The sequence below is a fragment of the Mauremys reevesii genome, linkage group 4, assembly GCF_016161935.1.
Source record: "Mauremys reevesii isolate NIE-2019 linkage group 4, ASM1616193v1, whole genome shotgun sequence".
NCBI classification, from domain to species: domain Eukaryota; kingdom Metazoa; phylum Chordata; order Testudines; family Geoemydidae; genus Mauremys; species Mauremys reevesii.
The window spans coordinates 107,133,721-107,142,497 of NC_052626.1; the positions used below are offsets into that span (position 1 = coordinate 107,133,721).

Sequence of the window (8,777 nt, forward strand, 5' to 3'; positions counted from 1 at the left end):
GCTGATTGGCACCGCAAGCCTGGGAGGCGGGAGAAGTGAAGCAGCTCACCCCTGCCCCACCTCCTCCCCGAGCACACCATGGTTGCTTCACTTCTCCCGCCTCCCAGGCTTGCCAATAAGCTTAGGTGCCGCAAGCCTGGGAGGTGGGAGAAGAGAAGCAGCCACGGCGTGCTCGGGGAGGAGACGGGGCAGGGGTGAGCTGGGGCGGGGAGTTCCCCTGCATGCTGCCCCCTCCCCTTACTTGTTGCAGGCGGCCCTCCCCGCATTCCCCTGCCCCAGCTCCCTCTGCCTAAATGCCGGTGGCTACCGGGGCGGCCGAAGGTCCGACCGCTGCGGTCACTGCCGAAGAAAATGGTTGCACCGGCCCTGTAGATAACCCAGAATCCATTCCAGAGCCTATTAGCTGAAATAAATATTCATTTCTAGTTCTTCTTTCATCCAAAGAACCGTTTACAAACTAACTAATCTTTGCAATGCCACCTTTGTGAAGTGAGCAATTATTCATAGTAGGGCTGGGGGAGGGGGGAAATCACAATTCTAAGTCACAAGTCTGTGATTTCTGCCTGAGAGCAATTTCGAGTGAGCCCAAGAGGAACATTTAGAATGGAGCTCTCGTCTCACACAGTAGCTTTGCATTTGCTTAACGGGACATGGAAAGCCCTTTAGCCCGGATGTTTAATATCGCTCTATGACAGGGATAATCAATAGGTAGACTGTAGGCCAAATCCAAACAGCCACACGTTTTTGAACAGACCCTGAAATCTTTTTATTTACTTATCATTATTGTTACTAATTTTTTCTTTTTAATTATTTTCTCTGGAGTCTGGACCTTGACTATACCTTAAGCAATAAATATAGACCTTGACAAAAAGGGGGGAGTGATAGCTCAGTGGTTTGAGCATTGGCCTGCTAAACCCAGGGTTGTGAGTTCAAACCTTGAGGGGGCCATTTAGGGATTAGGGCAAAAATCTGTCTGCGGATTGGTCCTGCTTTGAGCAGGGGGTTGGACTAGATGACCTCCTGAGGTCCCTTCCAACTCTGATATTCTATGATTCTATGAAAAAAAATTGATTACCCCTGCTCTATGAGCTTGATCCAAAGCCAGTTGAAGTCAATGGAAGTCTTTCAGTAGAACCAGGCCCTAAGGGAATAGTGCCTTTATTTTGACTGAGGGTTATGGCTACACTGCATACTCCTTACAGCAGTGTGAAGAGTACATGCACTACATACCCCCTTAGTATGGGTATGACATCGCCAGACATCGCTCGATGAGGGTTCTCTGGTGAAATGAGAGCTGATGTCCAGCAGGCAGCGCTGCGGTGGTGAGTCCCACCACATTACAGGGAAATTCCAGCCAGCATGCATGAGGTGTGGAAAAAGTCCTGTCCCAAGAGATGATACATGTCCAGCTAAAGGCACATGGTGTAATAAATGCATGAAATATGGACATTTTGTATCTGTCACACCAAAGCAGTCAGAGAATTTTCTCATATTACAGAGAATCAAAAGCCATTGTTTCTGGGATCTATCACTTGTGATGCCAGAGCCTGCCTGGAGTGTGAAACAATATTCATAGCAAGACTATTGACTTTAAAATTGGCTTAGGAGCTAACATCACAGTCATCTCAGAAGGGACTTACAATCACCTTCAGCCCCTCCCAGAGCTGAAGTCACCTGACAGCTCTAGCTAGCCCTGCAGGTATTCAGAACTGCATGAGCCAGTTGACCACAGAAACAACTTACAAAGACAAAAGCTATGCATTGAGTGTATGTGATCAAAGACCAACAACCTTCTCAGCTGCAGTTTGGTAGCCATGATGGGCCTATTGAGAAAGGTGGAAGAACTCGATGGAGGATTTACCTTGGAAGAGAGTAGCTGCAGATTTATGTAAATTCAGAGGACATCATTACCTGGTCATTGTGGATTATTTTTCCAGGTATATAGAAATAATGTACTCAAAAGACATAACATGTTGGAGTATTATTGAGAAACTGAAAAGCATTCTTGCTCATTTTGGTGTTCCAGAACAAAAGTTATGGACAACAGACCACAACTTACTGCAGCAGAATTTGTCATTCCGAACAAAATATGGTTTTGATCATATTACTTGCAGCCCATATTACACACAAACAAATTGAGAGCTGTACAGATAACCAAAAAAATCCTTTTCTTGCTCTTCTGAGTTACAGATCAACACCAATAACAGCTACTAGATATAGTCTAGCACAACTCCTGATGGGAGGACAACTTAGAACAACTGTTCCAGCTTTGGAAAAGATTATTTCCAAAGTGGCTAGATGTGAAGAGAAAAGCCAAATCAGATAAAACGGCTAATAGACCTATGTACACTTTTACAACAGGTGTCACTCAGAGAACTGCCAGGTGTAGAACCTGATGCCCATGTTCGTGTCAAATTGGATGGAGGAAAAAGGATGGACAACTCCAGCTGTTGTAAAGAAAAAGAATTCAGTCCCCAGATCATATGTTATTAAGACCAACAGTGGAGAGTTCAACAGAAACCATCAACATTTACAGTTTGTTCCTCAGAAAGAACAATGCACAGCAGTGTTTCTCAACAGCCAGTCTGTGAGCCAGGGCCTCCCCCTGACACATCTTAGGAAGGCAGCAAGCCAGTCCCTGGTATCAAAAAAAGGTTGAGAAACACTGAGCAGAATAAATCTACAGATGGGTGCAGAACAAGACTACAAGACTCAGATTCCAAACTGACCATGGCTTGTCATTCCAACTAATGAACAGCTAGATGACCAAGTTGTTATGCGTTCAGATAGTGTAATTAGAAAACCGGTATGATTCAAAGACATTTAACAGATTGATACATACTGAACTTCAACGACAGTGTGATAGTGTAAAAATGGTAGGAATGTAGAACTTAAATGGGGAAATGTAATAGAATGTTAAACTGCATTATATATATCAGCCACTAGGTAGCACTGCATGTAAAATACTTTATTTAAGCTAATCTGGAGCCATACCTGGCAGAGTATTAAAGGATTTTATGATTAACACATCTGGTATGAATAAGCAGGCTCTCTGACCATGACTATGTATCCTACATGGCTCTCTACTTACCCAAGCACTGCCTCCCCAGTCTATACTGTCTTTAGCAGTGTAGCATCCTGCTGCTTTCCTGCTGCTGGAGCCTTCCTCCCCACCCCCGGAAAGGAAAGGCTCCAGCAGAGGGAGGCAGCCTCCCTTCTGCTAGAGCCTTTCACTGATGCATGTAGCTATGCACCAGAGTGTGGACGTGGCCTGGTTTTCGCAGTGGTGTGCAGCTATGCATACCCGACATGCCACTGAAAGTGGTGTACAGGATGGACATAGCCTTAGAGGAATTTATTTAATCAATCCTCTCAATGCTGAATAATTAAGAAACAAACATTACACATTCTAGGTCCCACATATAAACAAAGCTGCTGTCATATTCTCAATGGATGCATGCACCATCTATTATCATAGCCAAATGGAATAAGGACTGTGCTGTAATCCTTGTTCTTCTGTCACTTGGAGATGTCTTTCTTTAAGGCCCCCACCACTGTGGCAGCTATTGCTCCTATGAGAACATGCAATGGTAAAGATCAGTTATGTCAGTGGTCTAAAATATTTGACTGAATCCCTTTAACAGGGGCCTCATGGTGAGTCATCTGTAATGTAAACTGCTGCTATTTCATTTGCACTGTCAGTTTTTAAATATGTATCTCTGCCTTCTGGAATGTTGCTAACTACAGTAATTTATGACAAGGGAGCTGTGTTTGGAATACATTTGGCAGCAATAGCAGGCAGGTTAGAACAAAATGTCTTTCATCTGTCCTGGATTGGGTTGGAGTTTTAGAACACAACAGGCTTTCCTGTTCGGGGATCTTTATAACATTCCCATGGAAACACACCTAGGTCAGCGTTTCCTGGCCAGTGGGCTTCTGTGTGAAGCCTCCCCTAGAGGGCGCCAAAGGCAACAGTGCTGAATACGGAGGGGAGAACAGGGAGAAAAGGAGGCATTGGAAAGGAGAGAGAAGAACAAACTGACCTAGTGGAACAGGGTAAAGAATATTACACTAAAGGGCATGTGTGGGTGGGTGACAATGGGAGCAAAGCAGGTGATATACGAAACAGTGGGTGGGAAATGCCCCCCCCCCCGCCAAAAAAAAGCAGAGATGGGGAGCAGGCAGCAGGTCATCGCATTTTGCAAGGATGGACGCTAGGGTTGCCAACTTTCTACTCGCACAAAACTGAACACTCTAGCCCCACCCCAGGCCTCAACCCTTCTCTGAGGCCCTGCCCTTGCTCACTCCATCCCCCCTCCCTCTGTATCTCTCTCTCCCCACCCTCACTCACTCGCTTATTTTCACTGGGCTGGCTCAGGGGACTGGGGTGAGGGCTCTGGGGTGGGGCCGGGATGAGGGATTTGGGGTGCAGGAGGGGGCTCCAGGGTGGGGGTAGAGCCAAAGAGTTTGGAGTATGGGAGGGGGCTCCAAGCTGAGGCAGAGGGTTGGGGTGTGGGGGGCTGAGGGCACATACTCTGATGTGGGGCTGGGGATGAAGGATTTGGGACACAGGAGAGTGCTCTGGGCTGGGCCTGAGGGATTTGGAGGCCAGGATGGGGATCAGGGCTGGGGCAGGAGCTTAGGGTGTGGGAGGGACTGAGGGCTCCCACTGGGGGTGCAGGTTCTGGGGTGGGACTGGGGATGGGGTGTTTGGGGTGCAGGAGGGTGCTCTAGGATGGGATCAAGGGGTTCAGAGGGCAGGGAGGGGAATCAGAGCTGAGGCAGGGGGTTGGAGTGCGGGGGTGAGGGGCTCAGGGGTGCAGGCTCCGGGTGGCACTTACCTCTAGCTGCCCCGTCGACAGGTGCTGCACCCACAACCGGTCAATGGGAGCTGTGGGAGCGGTGTTTGGGGCACGGGCAGTGTGCGGAGCCCCCTGGCTGCCCCTACATGTAGGAGCCACAGGGGGGACATGCCGCTGCTTCCTGGGAGCCGCACGGCATGGAGGGTAGCAGGGAGCTTGTCAGTGCTGACCAGAGCCCTCAGGATCTCTTTTTGATCGGGTGTTCCTGTTGACTGCATTTTATACCTTGGCCAGGGGAACCAATCTGAGGTTCATCTCCTTACCCTACATCTATCAATGGGTTTGTTTTACCCCAAGGAAAGCTGACAAAGGGATAAGGTGCAAAACAAGGAACAGGTTTATTAACAGGCAACCGTTAAACAAACAAGTAAGTACAGCTATGTAAACACTAAGGGACTCCCAATTGTAACAGAAAAGGGGACCAGAATATGACAGGCTTTGGCTGTAACAGGGTACCATAGAGGGCTTGAAGCCCTGACCCAAGGATAAACCCTAATCAGTCCTAGTAAAGAACAAGATGTTGCTCCTTTACCATCTCTTGCAGCTTGAGGAGCAGCTCACTCCATCACAACTGACTGGACTCTGGATCCAGATGACACTGGCAGGTACAGGAAGCAGGAACTTGGACAGGTAGAGTGATCACTCTGTCTCCTTCTTTTACCGATCTTCCTCCCGGTGCCGTCGTGGGTGGATGAGAGTTGAAGAATCAGGACAGCGGATGACAGCTATCCTCACATGCAAGGTAAATTACCCTCCCTACAGCCCGAGGGTGGTATTAGGCCTACCTATCCTGCAGACAGCAGCACTAGTTATTCCCTAGAACAGCAGCACACTCTGCCTCCAAGATGGGCAGCCCCGGCTGACTGGTGAACTGATCTTATATACTGTCCCCGTTGCTAGGCAGACTCTGTCAGGTGACCTGCCAGTTTCCTGCCTTTGAATGGAAAAAGGTACCAAAACCAAAAGTGGTGGAGAAGAAGGGTACCCAACATGGATTCTAGGTTGTTGAATCCAAGATGGCGTATAGGGGCAAAATACAAGGTAGATAAATATCCCCCTACATTTTGCTTGAAAACTGGACACCTGGTCACCAACTGGGTAGATGTGGAGGTTTAATGGAAATGGACTGCGGGATGCTTTTTTAATGAGACTTTTGCTGTTTTTGGTTGCCAGCATGCCATCTCTTTCCAGCACCTCTACCTCTGGCCCAGGGTGCTTTCTAAGTCAAGCACTGCTGACAGATGGCTTCTTGCCTATTGCATGTGCTGCTGTAGTTCCCTCTTTTGCAGCCTGTTTCATGCCTGTCTGATGGCTGAGATCACTGTCCCCATTCCTCTCCCTCTTTCTCCCTCTTTGCAGAAATGTTAGTCCACATGCGGAGGAGAACTAGGGCTGGACACGCTTTCCAAATCGCTGATGGTGGAACAGTTTGTACTGGCTGCTGCGTTGGGGTGTTGGGACTCTATTTATTGCTTGGCGACACAAATAAAAATAGAAAAGCATGACCCAAGCACGAACAGATGGTAAAGCAGTTTCCTTCAGCCAATTCAGGCAGAGATGGCTGGGGGGAAACACAGAGGTAGGCAGCCATGCAGGAAACCATCAAACCAAGAAGGTAGTGTTGTTATATCACAGCCTGGGGGGACTCTGGAGAGAAAGCCTTACACAGCTGCAGAGGAAGGGCATGTGCCCGCCAGTCCCCAGCCCTACCCTGCGAGTACTGGAGCCCACAATAACCTCTCTCTTTTTCTTGTTCACACATACACCCACACACCCCTCTCATACGCCCCACCACAGGAAGCCCAGCTGAAATAAATCAGCCACTAGCCCTTCCCTTCCCTCAGCTGAGGCTGTTCACATACAGGCTGTTCAGGCTCCTACTCTGTCTACAGCTGCTGAAGAATCCCTGTCCTGCTCCTCCCAGAAAAGACTCAGCCACAGAAGCCTCAACAGTACTGCCAGTGAACTACTGTGGCTCCCCCAGGGGACAGCAGATACGACAATGAGGTGAGTCCGTTCCTGGGCAGCACGGAAAAGCTCCTTTATGGGAGTATTGGACTCTAGCAAAGTAAAAATTACAAGGCTTTAAAGATAGACCATCCCAACCTTTAAAAAGCCACAGAAAGAAAAGGCTTGTTTTTAAAGTTGTGCCTAAATGACATGCCCTGCATGCAAAACCCAAAAACTTCTCTAAATGCAAATGACTGAGTAAAACAGTTTTGTATCCATTCTTTGTTGATTGTCATGCTTTAGCATTAGTAAGTGTGTGTCCCATAGTCGCTCTCCCCAGTGTTGTCAGGCACGATTTCCTCCTATTGTTTTGGCAAGCTTTCAAATCAATTTTTCATGGTGCATCAGAAATAGTAAGTAATATTAACAAAAGCACTGGAAGGGTTATGTAGTTAATTGCAGTACCTGCAAAGCAACAATTACAGGGTTCTGTTTGTTTCATTTATCAGCTCTAAACAGAGCTTGTCCCTGCCAGGGACCCTCCTATAGCCAACCATAGCAAGTCTGCTACAGTTTCCCCTTCATATGCTCAGGAAGGATTGCGTTACCTTTCGTCTCCACCGCAGATCAGATGAACAGCCATCTTATTTGCCTGGGAAAGGAAGGTTGTTCCTCTGAGTCCAAATCAAGCCCTGCTACTGGGCATACTTTATTAATATAATTTCAACCTTCAGCAAATCCCTCAGACTCAGAACTCAAAACCCTCAGAGTACAACAGGTTAAAATGCAGTTGCCTCCAGCTCTATGGACCACTCCCCAGACCACAAGAGTTCCAAGAGTCAATCACCGCTCTGTTCTCAATTCCTCTGCTCCTATTCCAGACCCTCCACCTCTGGCAATACTTCATGATGTTTACATCTCTTTTCTTGCAGCCCTTGACTCAGGACTCCTGTGAGGGCTCCCTGCAGCTTTCCCTGCCCCAGGCTCCTTTGTCTGAACAACCTACCACTGTTCATGGGAGCCTCCCTTCAGAATCAACCCTCGTTTCTAGGCTCAGCTGGCACTGGCTGAGCTACTTCTGTCCCTTACCTATGGGCCTCTGCACAGCCTTCTGTTCAGCTGGGTTCCCCAGCAGTGGCCAATTCTCTCCAACAGTTCTTATCCACAGCAGTCACCCAACAGCTCACCAATTCTCCCTCTTCACCAGCAGCTCTCAATTACTGCTCTCTTTGGTGTCACACGGCTCTCTCCAGACAATGCTCACCAGCTTCTTCCTGCTCCCCCTTTTCCAACTGCTGCCTAGATCTTTGTGGGGTAGGTCTACACCGCAGTTGGGAGAGAGTCTCCCATTTCAGGTAGACAGACTTGCCCCACTTGTAGTGGGGCTCAAGCTAGTGTGCTTAAAAAAACCAACCACCCTTCAATGTGGATGTTCTGGCTCCAGTTGGAGCTCAGGCTTGCAAGCCTAGGAGGTCAGGTGGGTGTGAGAGCCTAAACTTCTCCCTGAGCCAGAATGTCCAAATAGCTGTTTTCTAGCTTGAACTTTGCTAGAGCAAGCCTGGCTAACCAGGCTGGAAGATACACTCCCAGATCCAGTTTAGATCTATCCATAGAGGTCAGGCACCCTCAATTAGGGCCCATTGAGAGGCAACTAACTCGTCACATGTGAACTGGGCCCATTCCCTTTTAAATGGGCCATGCAGCCTGTGACATCACATTGAAGAAGCCCTAAAAAATGATTTTTCCTGTTCATATATGAGACTTTATATTTTACACCTCCAGAAGCTGTAACCCTAGATCCTTTACAACCCTAAATAAAACAAGACAATAGTGAGAAATTACTGAAAACAGACGTTATGGTGACTGAAGGCCTAATGCAGAAGGGAAATTTAAAAGGCACAGTTGAGTGGACGAGGGTCTGATTTAAGAGATTTGAAAAAAGAGGAGAGCTGTGTATCTCCGAGG

General features: G+C 47.9%; 1 long non-coding RNA gene across 4 annotated transcripts; it reads left to right on the plus strand.

The window, feature by feature from the left end:
• Window positions 1-3,988: 3,988 nt before the first annotated feature.
• Window positions 3,989-7,038, plus strand: LOC120404757. Of its 4 annotated transcripts, XR_005598157.1 has the most exons (4): window positions 4,856-5,229; window positions 5,407-5,604; window positions 5,763-5,903; window positions 6,222-7,038. It is a non-coding gene; the product is annotated as an uncharacterized LOC120404757 (long non-coding RNA). The 4 variants fall into 4 exon arrangements; XR_005598155.1 differs by lacking the exons at window positions 4,856-5,229; window positions 5,763-5,903 and adding an exon at window positions 3,989-4,056; XR_005598156.1 differs by having other exon boundaries at window positions 5,407-5,903.
• Window positions 7,039-8,777: the final 1,739 nt, after the last annotated feature.